Genomic DNA, 15,539 nt, shown 5'->3' with positions numbered 1-15,539 from the left:
ATATATATATATATATATATATATATATATATATATATATCTCTATATATATATATATATATATATATATTTATATATATAGCGCAGTTGCGATCGCCAACATCAAATCAAAATGGGTTTTTTTTCACGTGTATTATGTGAATTACATGACAATTACATTGTCATTGGGCCATGCCATTGTTCTAAACCTATCAGTTCCGATGATCTGAACTGTTTCTCAACTATTGCAGTGCATATACGAACACCTGAAAGGTACTCGATCTAAAACAAGTTATATGTGTATTGCTATGTAATTTAAAGTTTTTTTTACACACAGCTATACTTAGCCTACATCCAAGTGATGGACTAAACAGTTTTTTTTTTACTTTTTTGAGAATACTTTGACCTAAATCTATCAGCACTCAACTAAATTACATTTTTTACAGGTATGCACTTTAAATCACGATACAATATGCGAAACTTAAAACTTAAGACAATAAACTCCAGTATTTTTTTTTTTTTCATTTTTTAACCTTGACCTTCGCTTCATGTTGAGTGTATTCATCACGTACAAGATCTTATGAGCGTCGTGAGGTCGAGATCTGCGAGATGCACATCCTTTCGTCTTTTTTTCGCGTTGTAGAACTATGGCCTCATAACTACAATAAATTCATTTCCAGAATTTACCGAAAGATATTTATTTGGGGTTTTTGACAATTTGTCAAATTTATCATAAGTTTGTTATCTTGTTGTTTTTGCAAATATTCTACTGGACTTCTGCGTAACTTCTGACGCAGAGATATTTTAGACTTCTTTGCCTCTGTAATCTAACTCGAGAGACTAAATTTCTGTAAATGTAAGTGTTTAATTTATGATCTAATGTTTGTGTGTTTAAATCGAGGTTCGGCAAAATCCTGTTCACGAGCTGTCTTCATTCCGTGACAACATTTTACACTTCAAGTAGCAATGATTAACAACAGTAGGATGACAAGAGTGTATTGAAATTGCACTTCTTTAGTTGAAAGCCTTAATACATCTGATTTTGATTGGATATCTGATGGCAGATGGCACGTGGATATTTTTTTTTCATCTACACTAATTTACTGAAGCGCTTGTATCAACGCGTAATATTAAGTGTTGGCAAAAGGTTACTTTCTTCCTGTTTTTTGGCACAACAACCGTTGTTGGTCAAGGCCTGCTTGTGCCACTTATGGGCTTGATTTGCAGTTACTTTTTGATTACACATAGATTAATAGTCTGTCCCAGGTATGGAAGAACGGTTTCAAGAATAAAAAGCAGTTGGCAAGAGCTCGAATTGTATCTGCCTAAACCCGTTGTGTTTAGATTTTTATTTTTTATTTTTTTATAATTATTTTTGTGGCTTTCGATTTACTCTACATTTATTCCTCAATAGCATTGAATAAAAAAATATATTTGTTGTCCCATGGAATGAAATGAATATCTCAAGGTTTCTTGTGCTTTTGGTGTTTCAGGGATACATTTTACTTTATGATAAGATAAAATATCAAATGTAGAAAATAACACGATTCCAGAAATTTTTATTAAACAGATTCCTTAAATTTTTGTTACACTAGTTAATTTAGTCCGGTTACACGGCTGCATTAGAAATTGCATAGAAATTCGATCCTAAGATATATTCAAAAACCAAGGCATGCGTTATTTAAATTTCGTATAGAGTATAATTGATACTTGCTCCTGTTTTTACCGGTTATGGTATACAGCAAACATGCATGTAGTGAAATTTATTTTTTTTTTGCTATAATTTCAACACTACTCTGTTCATCAATTCTGTTGTGTGTGACATCAGGTTTTTTTCCAACCGCAATAATTCTAAGAACACTGTTCTTTTACCTTCACACCGATGCTATGGCATACCGGAAAGTTCCCTGGCAGGCCCTGGGGCCTGCCATCGGGCTGAACATGTTAAAGCCTAAGCCCAAGCCTTCGATAATAAGTTATAGAGGGCCAGGCCCTGTTATGAATCTGTTTTGTATGTTGATACCATTTTTTTCAGTCATTTATCACATTATGAGACAATCTGAAATCTCTTAACCTGAGCTCAGCTTCTATCGAAGTCTCTATCCATACTTATTTCCTGATAATTTTATTGACCAGGTTGCTTGTCTATGCTTCGCAATTTCGGTTGTACTATTTGATTTGTTCTGAATTTTATATATCCTACTTATTTGGGTCGATACGAAGTACATTGATCTACTCGTATGACTTAGCAACATGTTCGTCATGGGTTCAAGCCCCTTATGGACCCACCCCCCTGGTTTACTATCTTGCTGTAATTAATAGATAAATCATCAATAACCCAGCCCATTATTGGTTTACGATAGGCCTTGACCAATAGCGCTTGTTTCGCCAAAGAATAAGAAGAGCTACTGTCATGTTCTTCATGCTCTCCTTTTAAATTTTTGTATTTTTGTATAAATTTTTGATATACTAAATATCTCTAGATTTATCATGTTTGCTTCTGGCTAGTCATTTGCGGGGCCGGTCTTTCGCCAATCTTAATATGTGTTCCTGACGTATTTATTTTGTTGTATTTTTAAAAATCTTAATATTAAATTTTTAAACATTATCTGATTGAATTGGATAATGTATCTGTCCTTATTAGATAATTATAGTTTATAATCATCATCAAACAATGATCATCTACAAAAAACGTGCCAAACACAAAGAAACGAATAGTTGAGATAGAGAGCAGCAAACAATATTTACAATAGCAAGAACTGCTTGCGAAAAAATAGTAACAAAACGACAGAGATATAGAGCGAGAGAGAATGTGTGCAAACGAAACAATTCGCCTCGAAAAAATGCAAAGACAAAAAAGTGAGAAAAAGTACGTTCATCAAAGAAGCCTGGATACTCGGCTTGCTCTATTGTTTCATAATGCCCTGCAATAACGCATCGTTAGTCGTTGCTAGAATTATATATTATATGTATGTATTATAGAAGATTCTTCTTCTTCTTTTTCTTTGGCACTACAACCGTGGTCGGTCAAGGCCTGTCTATATCCATTAGGGAAGTGAGCTTGGCTTTCAGTGACTTATTGTTATTATAGCAGTATGTATAATATGGGGACACGATATAGTATGGGGATACGATATAGTATGGGGACACGATCTACTCGGGACTCGAACCTATGACAGGCATCGTAAGAGTTAACGACTGTACCACCAGACCGGCCCCATCATAGATTATAGAAGATAGATTGATGTATAATCATTCAATAACATAATAATAATAATAATATAAAACCAATAAAAAATATTATGTTTCATAAAATTGACAACCAGATACATAATACTCAAAATAATGAAAGCTATCCGAGCCAACATGAAAATCTAATTTGACCAATTAACATGGCCTTTTATTCGAATAGTTTGCCGACTCCTGGCCCAAATATTAAAACTGAAAAACCTCGTATATTCAATATGGATGTATTATTTGGTAGGTCCCATTGCACAGTCGTCAACTAATACAATAGGACTGACTATGGGTAATTAATATGTCACTGACAGCCTAATCTTATTAGAGATAAAGACCGGCATAGACCGACAACGACGGTTGCTCTAAAGAAGAAAGATGTAAAGTATTATTTACTACCAGAGCTACAAACATTCATAAATTCCAAAATAACTCACGCATTTTATCATTACATACAATCATTCAATTACGGCAATGTCAAATAGATATTTCGGAGACGCCTTCCGTAAGAAAAATTAGACCAGGTTCTTCAAAACCAAGCATTACCATTAGGATGTTTTAACCCTTACGATTGCTCAAACGTTATTTGCAACATATTCCCCTGACACATAAAGCCATACTTCTATTTAGCGTAACGACTTTCGTAGTCATGACGGCCTATACAGGCTTTAGAAACTTATTCAGTACCACGTAGCCGGATAGTCATTCCTTGATACAGGAGGATGGTCAATAGAGGACCTGAACCCATGACGGAAATGTTAAAAGGTCGTGTCAGTTGAAGACTGTACCACGTGACCGTGCCCGAACCTTAAAATATGGATATAACCGTATAAAAACAAAGCATACGTGAACGTTACAATATGGTAACTGCGGCAAAAAAAAAACATATTCATGGTGTTTGAGTATGCAGAAATAGTGTATAGAGAACCAATAAAATCGCATGATTTTCCTCCCCACTAACCTTTCGATGTAGCGTAAGAGATATGCAACCCTACTTTCAATCTTTCCAAAAGGTTACGAAGAACACTACCAATTAATGGGAAGGTTCTTCGTTATGTTTGCGTAGATATGTAACCTTAACATATAAGGCCTGCTATGTTTGGACTATTATTTCTGTGCTCCAGTTTGTCTAGCGAACTTATTTATTCAGTGATCAGACAACTAGTAATTGACATTATATTCCTAAATAATTATTATCGTAAGTGTACCAATTGTGGCTACAGCACCAATTATGGCTATAACGAACACTATATTCGCTCTAAAACAGTCTATTTGCATTCTAAAACCACGGAAGGATTTTTCCTTTCAAATATGAACATTTGAACACATGTGTGCTTGATCAGTCCCGTACTGCTCATATCCGTATGTTAAATATCACCCTTTTAAATTATGTTGCCAAGATTTTTGGTATCTCTCACCGTTTTGCTAAGAGCATCACAGTAGGATATTAGCGATTTTCAAGCACCTAACCATAATATTATCTCAAAATCATCATTTTGGTGCAAAATTGTGCAAGTGTTTATTTCTCGTTCAATGGATAACAGTGATCCGTGTGAATGTTCTTAAGTCTAAAGGCCGGGCTACATTGATCGTACTCCTGAGTGTAATTTTTGTGAACGCGTACGCCATCTAGCGACGGCGGGTCGAAGCTAGAGGCTAGTATAATTTATCTGTCAAAAAGTGTTTTGGGTCGAGGAGGCTATAATTTTACCCAATGATGGAAAGATGTTGGAAGATGGGGAAAAATGTTGCCTAGCGCTTTGTATGAATGACGATTTATCCACCAACAACAATTAACGGCCTATTTTGTTGCAATTTAGGGACGTTTATAAACATTTCATACGGCATACAAGTAGCCTGCTCGAAACTTGATGAGACACCAAGTATGAATAATTTTGACACATAAATTATACCGACATCTAGCTTGCGCTGGTCGTCGCCAGATGCGCTAGTGAAAATAAAAATTACACTACGGAGTACGATCAATGTAGCCCGGCCTTAATATTAGTTTAAAAATATTAGTTATTCAACGACTTCTTATCAAAATTTACCATTATTTCATCGAAAATATGTCTTTTTCCGTATGTCCATTTTTGATACAACAAACTTTTGATGCCCCAAACATCGCAGTATACCATGGATACTTCGTTTACAAATGTCGTTTTGGTCGTGGTAGTGCGTAGTTTACAAGTGCAGAAATCGGGTTTCTCGTTGTCATTTTCGCAATTTTAAGTGTTATTTTGTGTTTTAAGCATAATTTTCTTATAAAATTATACAACATCGAATAAGTTTCATCGAAATAACGCAGTCTTGAATGACTTTGATACGAAAAAAGGTGTAATCTGAACGCAGCTCGTGTCGTGCTATTGGCAGGTGCGCTCTTGTTTTTCTCTGATCAATAATTAGAGCATAATTTACCAAGTATTTTCAAGATAGTTCGGCAATGGCTACGATTCTTCATTTCAACCAATTCAAACAGGCCACCCTGATTTGTGCTCTTCTGTGTCTCGTACTGAAACGGTAGCTAGCTTCGGTATTGCTTCCAAAAGAAGGAATATGAAGAATTGTCAGGAGATATAAAGTGTGTTCAAATACGGTGTTATCAGTAGAATAAGTCCCTAACATTTTAGAAGAACTTGTTGCAGCCACAGATACAACAGTGGAGGGGTGTAAATTACTGTATCGCCCCATCAATTGTGCGATTAATTGAGCGTGGATATCAATACAAACAGTGGTACAAAAGAGATTTTAAATTGTTAATTTTACTTTTATAATGGTGTTCACTTACTAATTTACCCGCAGTGAACTTATTACTACATGATTTGAGTTAAAACAATGTCACAAATTGATTTTTGGTGTAAATATCCACGAGTTTTGGCTTACAACCACAATTGGTAGAACTATGGCGAATTGCTAGGAACACTATAGCCGTAATTGGTAAAATTGAGTCAAAATAAAATAAAAACACCCTTATGTTTTACACATTTAACGCTATAAGAAAAAATGAAGACTTTTAAAATTTTACCCAATACTTAGTTTCACAGCAGTAAAATCAGTATCTTGATGACACAATAAAGCCATAATTGGTACACTTACCCTATTGTTTTTCTACAATTTCTTTCTATATGCATCCAACTTATTAAAATGAACAGAAATCTCAATAAACGAATGAACTTAGTTTTTTGCCACACATAGCAACAGCTATCACAGTATTAACTGGCTGAAACGGCAAGGTATCTAAAATGTACAGTAAATGAACTATATACCATAACATTTGACAATAAACAATTGGCTGGTTTAAGTCAATGCATCTCATTGGTTAAAATAATAAAACAGATATCAATGGAAAAATGTCTTAAATAAAATAAGTCTCTTAAAATTTTATTACTTTTCTACGACAGCGGTCGGCAAGGTATGTATCGCGGATTAGATGTGACCCGTCGGTACATAAAGTCCGGATCGAAACGTAATTGCTTGATTTTGAAAGATAGGAAACCCCTTTAATAGGAATAGGAAACCAAAGGAAGGTTTGTAAAGCATTCTGATAGTTTATCGTTTACCTCGATTATTTTTTATCCGTTACGGCTATTGTATCAACCCTAGAATATCCATAATGATGTTCGCGGCATGCAAAAAGGGTGTCAAAAATGTGCAATGATAATATACTCTTTGTTATTCAAACGAATCACACTTTCACACACTCTGTTGTTAATCCTTAACTAATGAATCTTTACAAATAGTTTTAATAGTATGCATCAACAATTTTGAACCATGTTTGAATTATATCATTCCATACAAATAACAATCATTATTTCATATCTATGAATTTTTAAATAATTTATTTTAGTATGAAAATAAAAAAAATGCATTTTCTGAGTCGTTGCTTTGATCATTTAATTGAATATTTACCTCAAAAGTTTGCCGACCGCTGAACTAAGAGAATCCCGATGAAATGGTCTCGTGTGGGGAATTAGTTGTAGTTCGCGGGCAAAACTTTGTCGAACATTATATATTTTTCTATCTTGTTGGGGTTAAACTCTTAAACGAATGGAAGTTTAGAGTACTAATAAGATAAATCAAAATGAGAAACATGAACACACCCAAAAAGATGCTTGGGTTGATAATGCTTAGATTAAGGTTGATAATTATGTATTTTTTAGAATATTGTTGACATTGAGACGTGCCGTAGAGCTACGACCGCACCTATAAGGTTCGATTTAAATAACTTCGAAATGTTCTGGGAGTGTGGGAGTGATATGTTCCCTTCCATAGCGATTGCCTTGATATTTATGTTTAAGCAAATATGAAGTACAATACAATGCCACATCACAGAATCCAAGATTTCGTTACTGTACTTTACCTCATGCATGTTTTAAAGTGTGGGAGAGGAATTTGTTACGGTTTGATGCGCACCACTCCTAGAAAGCAAACCTATTTATATATTCCCATTTAGACTTCTATAGAGCATTCTGAACCGTGTAATGCCAAGATTGAGCCGTGAACGTACTTAATGCATATGCTTTCTGTCAGTGCACATTGGGCAACGGCCATACTGTTTTGTGGGTTTACAGGGGTTATAAGTACTTTTATTTATCACCACTTAAGATAACAGGATGGGTGTGTGTGTGTCGAACCGATCGCTTCGGTGTCGAGCAAAAGAGAGAGCTTCGTTACCACATTGCCACTACTTATAAAGCCTAACTGAGTGCCTCTCGCGGGCACTCCCTAACTTCGGGTTTGCTATAAACTAAAGCATGCGTTACACTACGCTAACCTTAGCATGCAGATCCCATAACAATACAAACGCCGGAATGAAAATCAAATCCTTATACTATTGAAGTTTTTCTTCGTTCAATACAATTGCTCTTACCATAAAGGGCAGTCCTATAATAAAATCGTCAAGACAACGAATAAAACTTAATATTTATCGCTCAAAACATTGCATTCTTTCGTAGTAGTTAACAGCATCAACAATAACTCTTAGGAATTAAAACGAAGGCGAAATAAGTTCCTTACTAAAATCGATTTTTTAAGTATTACGCGCTTAAAAGCCGAGTTTTTTAAGGTTAGTTTCGTAAGAAGTTGATTCCTATCTTACGACCATTTTTAAGCTGTTTTCTCTGGTCAGCTTTGTTTCATATGCCTGTTTGTTTCACGCGTTTATGACAGGTGGTTACATACTGGTGGTGTATGGGTCATACAACAACGCATGTCAAAATCGCTCGCGCTATTTTCAAGAAAAAGTCTAATAATTTTCGGGGTCGCAGATAGTCGCAGCCAATTTCAACGTCAAAACGAAGGAAAAATTTTGATCTTTTCTATGATAAACGACTCACGAGTAATCAAGCCGAATCATAAAAAATCACTGTCCAAAATGAAAATATCCAAAAATTCAGCAGAGATGTTTGGTTTTCAATCATTTGTTTATCAATCAACTTTAAAAACGAATTTTTGCGAAATATTCAGACATTTCATCAAAGTATGACAAAAAACCTTTCCAACGACACATTGATTACCAAAATCGACATATTGATTGTCAAAAGCCACGCCCAGATAGCAAAGCCGAAGGCCTTTGTATGGGAGCCATCGCGCTGATCAAGGCTCACTTTTTCGCGCGCATAAAGCAAAATGTGCGCGAAGGCGAAAAAACCCGAAAGCGCTTCGTGTGGCCCTCTCTCGTGTTTCTAGTTTTATTCTCTCTCGCATGTCATCACTCTCTCCCAGTTTTTCGGATTGAAATGAGAATTCACTCTCTTGATTTGGTTGCGGCAGTCTAGCTGCTTCACACTCTTTATTCTCTTCTTTTTGAAGTTCCCACAAGAGGATTCACACATATGTTCTCACATACTTACATTCACACACACACGGTGGTTGGAAGCCTGGTGCGGCTGTTTCCAATTCTGTCTTTTCTTCTTCCCTCTTCACACCGCGCTAGAGCCCGTGGTGGTGCGCGTGTTCAACCTGCTTGGTTCAGGAAAGATGTCATCAGATTTGGCGCGCCTCAACCGCGGTGTTGTATGAAGGCTGTTGATGAAAGTACACAATTAATAGACACACTTGGTTAAAAAGATTACACTTGATTTAAAGATCTGACAAACTTACCTTTGTGCTTGAGGATCAATTGAACCTTAAACGCCTGCGCACACAGTGCAATTTGAAGAGGTTTGGAGAACAGCTAGTGGTAGCAGCACACATCTGAAACTTGTAATGTGCAATGTTTCAATTAGAATAAATGTCACATAACACTAGACACTTAGAAAAGGACACTTACCGAAACAATTAGATGATAAAAATTCGTCCTCCGATAAAGCAGAAAGAACACCGCGTACGGGAAAGTGTTTTACGCAGGAAAAATAGTCCACGCAGCACACAAACACACACTCTCACGTCCACGGTTCAGAGCACACTGAAGTCGCTCTTTGGCTTGGATGGAAAAGAGCAAACACCCTGATGAGTGCGATGGAAGAAAATGTTGAAATGGAAGAAGATGTTCAACAGGGATGGGTAGAATCCAACACACGAAGTGTGCAGGATAATTCTCTTCGTGTGGCAAGATAGAATTGACTAACACCCTGATGAGCGAGAACGCAACAAACGTTGTAGAATATAGAAATGGGATAGGAATAGTGAGCAAAGGCAGTTTTTGGACATGAGGGGGTTGAAACTGGGAGAAAAAAGCTTCGGTTGCTACTTGGGTACTGATCTTTCGGGTTAACCCGAACTCGCTGCACCCTCGGGTCAAACTGTGGCCCGACCCGACCCGAACTCGCTGCACCAACGGGTCGGAGTCGCTTATGCTTTCTCGCACCTACCGCTCAAATAGCCAAAATTGCTTAAGCAGCCAATTTTGGCATGCTAAAGATCGCTGCTTGAATTCACCTTTTGCAGTAGATAAGCAGCATCCAAGTTCCAGGTGGGTCTTTCACACAGCGCTTAAGCAGCTTCCTTATGCCAGGGTACCGCGGACTATTTTTCTTTGTGTTTTATGTTCAAGCAAGCGTCATCTATGAAATAAACAACAGGATTTGTTTTGTTTGTGTACATGTGTATATTTTTAAATCCTTAATACTCATGAATTATACAAAATGTCACACAATTTACTTTACAATCACAATCTCTTCACTCAATATTCCTCCTTCAATTAACCTAACTAGCTTGGCCAGCAGCTACGAGATGATTGACGGCGTCAGCTTTGACAATTTGACAAGAGCCACCTTGCACCGATGTCATGCATTAAAAAGCTATAAAGTTCCACCAAGTTCGGTACGCTTTCTTAACAAGCCTTCAAGTTCCATCGTGAACCATACACATCAGGCTAATGAGCCACAAGGTTCCTGAAAGTAACATGTGCCTTTTAAAAAGCTCCATAGTTCCGCAAAGTACCGTCTATCTCTTAATCAGCCACAAAGTACGACATCGGAACGATTTTTCTGTGTTTTCTGCGGAATGAAACAGCCGCAAATCAGTTATAAAGTACGAGCTGGCTATTTGGGCGGAGTCTTTGCACTCCGGTGTAATTTGTAATTTAAATATGAACTTATTTATGATACGCATGTTCGTACATCGTTTCCTGTCTATGTTTTATTATTTTGGGTAAATACAAAAAGACGATTTGCGAGGTATGTTCATTTTTAAGTATAAATATTTGTTTTAACGTTTCCTTTACCTCAAATCCGTAAATGACCGTTAGGTTTAAAAATTTAATCGTCGTGGCGATCGCTCGTAAAGAGAAATTGATTTAAATGAAAATTATGGAATTAAAATGTCGTGTTCGCAACAGCGGGTAAGATACACGAAAAAGATAATTTTCGAATAATTCAACAATGCAGCATCTAAATTCAAAGTTAATGAACTGATTTGAGAACATTTTTTCATAATATATGCAAAATTGGTTAAATTCACAATCAAAACTAATTTTCAGTCGTGCGCATCATTGTGGATCTAATTTGATTACTGCCGATCCGAAGCTCTGTAACTTGGATTGTTTATATTTAAGAAAATGTTGTTACATGGATGAGATGTCGTGATTATGAAGCAAAAAAACTCGCTCGATGCTAATGAAACGCTTCACGAAATCCAATATCTTGTCACAACTTAGACAACTTTAAGCAATAAAAAGATAAGGCATTGATAAGACATCGTTAAAAAGTAGATGAGAGCTTCTACTGGATTATCTCTCTCTCTCTTTTGTTGGCCTGCTCACGATAGAGCATGTCGATGTGACAAAAACCCGGTCAACAAACATTCTCCAGGATACTCGGTCCCTGGCTGCAGCCTCCCATCCAAGCAGACACCCGATCTCCGGCCATCGAGTTCGCTGTGCTCCCCTGCGCCTTATGCCGAACTGGGGATCGCTGTCAAACACCTTCTTGGTGGGGCATAAGTCCGGCATCCTCATGACATGCCCCAGCCTTCGTATCCTGCCAGCCTTCGCCACTGTCAGGATGCTCGGTCTACCGTACAGCTCAGCAAGCTCGTGGTTCATCCGTCTCCTCCACGCTCCATGCTCACACCGCCAAAGATGGTCCGGAGGATGCGTCGCTCAAACACGCCCAAAGCGTTTGCGACCTTCGCTCGGATGGTCCATGACTCGTGTCCGTAGAGGACCACCGGGCGAATCAATGTGTGATATACCTCACATTTCGTGCGGGATCGTGTTCTTCTGGATCTAAGCAATCAGTGAAGCCCGTAGTATGCCCGATTTCCCTGGACAATGAGTCTCCGGATTTCGCTGCTGATGTCGTTATCCGAAGTAAAGACCGTCCCGAGATAGCAAAACTCCTTTACCACCTAGAGACTGTCGCCGTCAACTAATACGCTGCTTCCCAGATGGTCTGAGTCACCGGTCCTCCTACCGGTCTATGGTGTCGTAAGCCGCCTTGAAGTCGATGAACATATGGTGTGTTGGGATCTGGCGCTCTAGGCACTTCTGGAGGATCTGCCGCAGAGTGAAAATTTAGTCTGTGGTGGATTTGCCTCCAACAAACCTAGCTTGGTAGCTACTGAAAAATTTTATAACAAGGGGCGCAAGTTTGCAGAACAGGATCTCGGACAAGATCTTGTAGGCGGCTTCAAGACTGTAATGGCTCGAAAATTCTATGGGATTATAAACATCAAAAAGTGGATTTTTTTTACAAAAAGTCAAAAAAAAATGGCTATTAACTACTAACACGTTTCTCAAAAAAAAAAAAACTGGCGTCGTAGACTTTTCACAGAGGTGTTTTTTAGATTGTTGTTCTGTAAGTTGGAGCAACGTCAGCGGCTAGAACGCGATATTTCAATAACACTTTAGATTCTGCAGCTTACGATACATTACAAGCACCGCTTACAATTCTTAAATTCATGGTTGAATGAACCGTCGTTCTTAAATATGTTAAAATACTATAATTCTCTTGAACGTTTTCAACGTTTTCAATAGGTGTCCTTCATAGGTGTCCTTCAAATTTATCCTTCATAGTGTCTATCTTTCACATATCAGGTGTCCGTCTTACCCTAACATTTCAAAACTGCACCAATAAAACCATGTTTTTAATTCATGAAAAGAAAAATACATAAAAATCTACAGAAACTTAAAAGTTTCATCACATTTTCTGATAAAACATGTCTAAGATAATGTATGCACATATTCATGATCGCTGCATTTATACATCCCTAGACTTTTAGCATTTTTCTTAACGTATTTTCCTACTTTCTCCTATATATTAAAAACATATACAGTCTCGGACAATAAGATAGGTTATATTTTTCACCGCACCGGGCACTTTTTCGTACCACGTTACTTGCTTTTATGTGTGTGTTTGTATGAATATGTGTGTGTTCTGGTATTTTTTTACAAGGAGGAGTTGTCGCACTGGTGTTGACATGGGATTCTTACCCAGTAAACCCCCTCCTTGAACCATATACCCTTCCCCATGGGTTCACCTTTCGTTATGCTTCTTGGGGAAGGGCTTATGCATTAGAATTTCGTCCTTGCTATTGCACTATGCTTCAAAGTTCGCGGGACTGATTGACAGGTATCACGTGAACACAAAACGGTCATGACGACGACGCGAAACACTGGGCACTAAACGACACTTTTATCGACGCGCACTCACGCGTTTACTAACACATACACTCACGACGAATTTAAATATCGCCGAGCTGCTGATCGTACTTCCTTTTATGGTGCAGCTTGGTCAGGATCAGACGCATTGTTGTTGCGGCAGCCTCCCACGAGTTGGTGTACTGCAGCATCACTTGTACCAGGTTAGAACGGCTGCATCGGTGGCGAGCATCTCTACCTCTTCAATAGACACAGCTGAGACGGTGAAAGCGATGTCGTCTACAAAACCAGTGATTTTGACATCAGGAGGGAGGGCGAGGGTCAGTACTCCATCGTACATGACGTTCCACAGGGTGGGACCAAGCACTTATCCCTGGGGTACGCCTGCGGTGATGGGAGTAGTTTTGACTCCTTCCGCGGTATCATATTGCAGCACGCGACCGTCAAGATAATTCCTCAACAGCCTGCACAAGTGCGGGGGAATCTTCATGCGCTCTACCGCTGCTGCAATTGCCTCCCAACTAGCACTGTTGAAGGCATTCTTCACGTCGATGCTGATGAGCGCACAGTATCGAGCTTTGCATGCAGCACCGCCAGTATCGCGTCCACCGTAGGTCGTTTTTTCCGGAAGCCAAAGTTACAATCAGACAGACCGTGTGGTCCTTTCGTGTATTTTGTTACGCGGTCCAACATTAGCATCTCTTACACTTTGGCTAGGTTATCCACAAGTCCCAAAGGCCTCAGGGCTGACAGGTGGCATAGTGGCTTACCTGGCTTTGGAATCAAGACTAATTTTTGTCTTTTCCACATTGACTTTAACTGACCGGTAGTCAGGGTGTTCATTAGAACGTTTTTGAACACGTCGGGGTATGCCAACATAGCCGCCTTGATCGCGTTAATAGGGATACAATCAATCCCAGGAGCTTTGCCACATTTTAAACGATCAGCCAGGTTAATAATCTCCTGTCTCGTTATAGGCACAGGGTCAGTCCCTGGCCTGTTAACCGTATGGCTGAGGTTCGGTGGTACATGTGTTGGAAACAGGGTTTCAATAATGCTCTTCAGCTTTACAGGACACTGTTCTAAAGGTTCCGAAGACTTTACCTTGTTCATGAGTGTATTGTGTAAGTCCCCAGGACTTCCGAACGATTTCGTCGCCTAGCTCGAGGAAGTATTGCCTTTTACTGTTTTTAATAGCTCTTTTATGCTTTGACCTAGTCGCGATGTATACGAACCTGAGTTGCTGTTTGACTTCATGGCATTTTGTTAGAAACTGGCGCTCTAACCAAAAAATGAGAGAACAAAGTGAATTTGTTATGTAAGCACTGAGGGTGCACCAAAAAATTAGTTTATTTTTTTATTCTCCGTTATCTTCGTTTTTCTCGCAATACTCTTATTTTGCGCGGGTTTCTCCCTTTTTATGCCTATGTACACACACAAAAACATCGCCTTAGCTGACAATTTGTTGGAGCCTTATAACAGTTTCCACCACATTTTGTTCGCTGCATTTCGCGCCGTGCTGCTACGCATTCAGCCCGTTGTCTTTTAATTGACGCGTTCCACCAGTACTACGTTCCACGGATGGTCGTCGTCCGTTAGGAAGTTTCCTTCTTGGCATAGCGCCATCACAGGCTTTGGTTAGGACTATCACGATTGGAGAGGCGCTCACGGCTACGCCGAAATCTCTGAAAGCTAAAAGCTCCTTAAAGAAATCCTCATTGAAGGATTCGGTTTTCCAGCCTCTACAACCATCTCGGGACCCATGCACAGATGATGATGATAGTCTATGCCCTTTGTTGATGGCGTATCTGACAACATTATGGTCGCTGAGAATGAGTGAATCACTCACTCGCCAGTTTAATCTCTCCGAAGTTTAATAAACCTCTCGTTTCTGTTGAACGTGGGGGTTATACCGGTGTTTTCCAGCGCTACTGCCAGCTGAGCGAAGCTTTCGAGAACAGCATCACCTATGCTATTAGTTCGGTTGCTCCTCCATTCAACTGACCAGGCATTGAAATCACCGGTAATTACAAGTGGTCTAATTGTCCCATCCAGCTCTGCTACGAGGTTGTCTAGCATAGCATAGAACCTCTCTAGCTCCCAGCTTGGGGGAGCATAACAGCTGCATAAAAATACTCCATTTACTTCGGCTATGCAGAAACCCTCGAAAGTGTTAGATATTACACGTTGTATTGGGTACAGTATCGGACAGAATGATAGGACCCTAGTTTTTTCAACGCAGCATGCACCCGTTGGGACAGGTTTATATGTGGTTTGTGTG

The 15,539-nt window shown here is 38.8% G+C and overlaps 1 long non-coding RNA gene across 1 annotated transcript; it reads right to left on the bottom strand.

Annotated features, from left to right (window-relative positions):
* Positions 1-8,492: 8,492 nt before the first annotated feature.
* On the bottom strand, positions 8,493-9,878 carry LOC133393510 (uncharacterized). The gene is made up of 3 exons (XR_009766217.1): positions 9,488-9,878; positions 9,319-9,417; positions 8,493-9,240 (listed from the first exon to the last, which is right to left on the bottom strand). It is a non-coding gene; the product is annotated as an uncharacterized LOC133393510 (long non-coding RNA).
* Positions 9,879-15,539: the final 5,661 nt, after the last annotated feature.

This window comes from Anopheles gambiae, chromosome 3, assembly GCF_943734735.2.
Source record: "Anopheles gambiae chromosome 3, idAnoGambNW_F1_1, whole genome shotgun sequence".
Taxonomy (NCBI): domain Eukaryota; kingdom Metazoa; phylum Arthropoda; class Insecta; order Diptera; family Culicidae; genus Anopheles; species Anopheles gambiae.
This window is presented reverse-complemented; position numbering and strand designations above follow the sequence as displayed.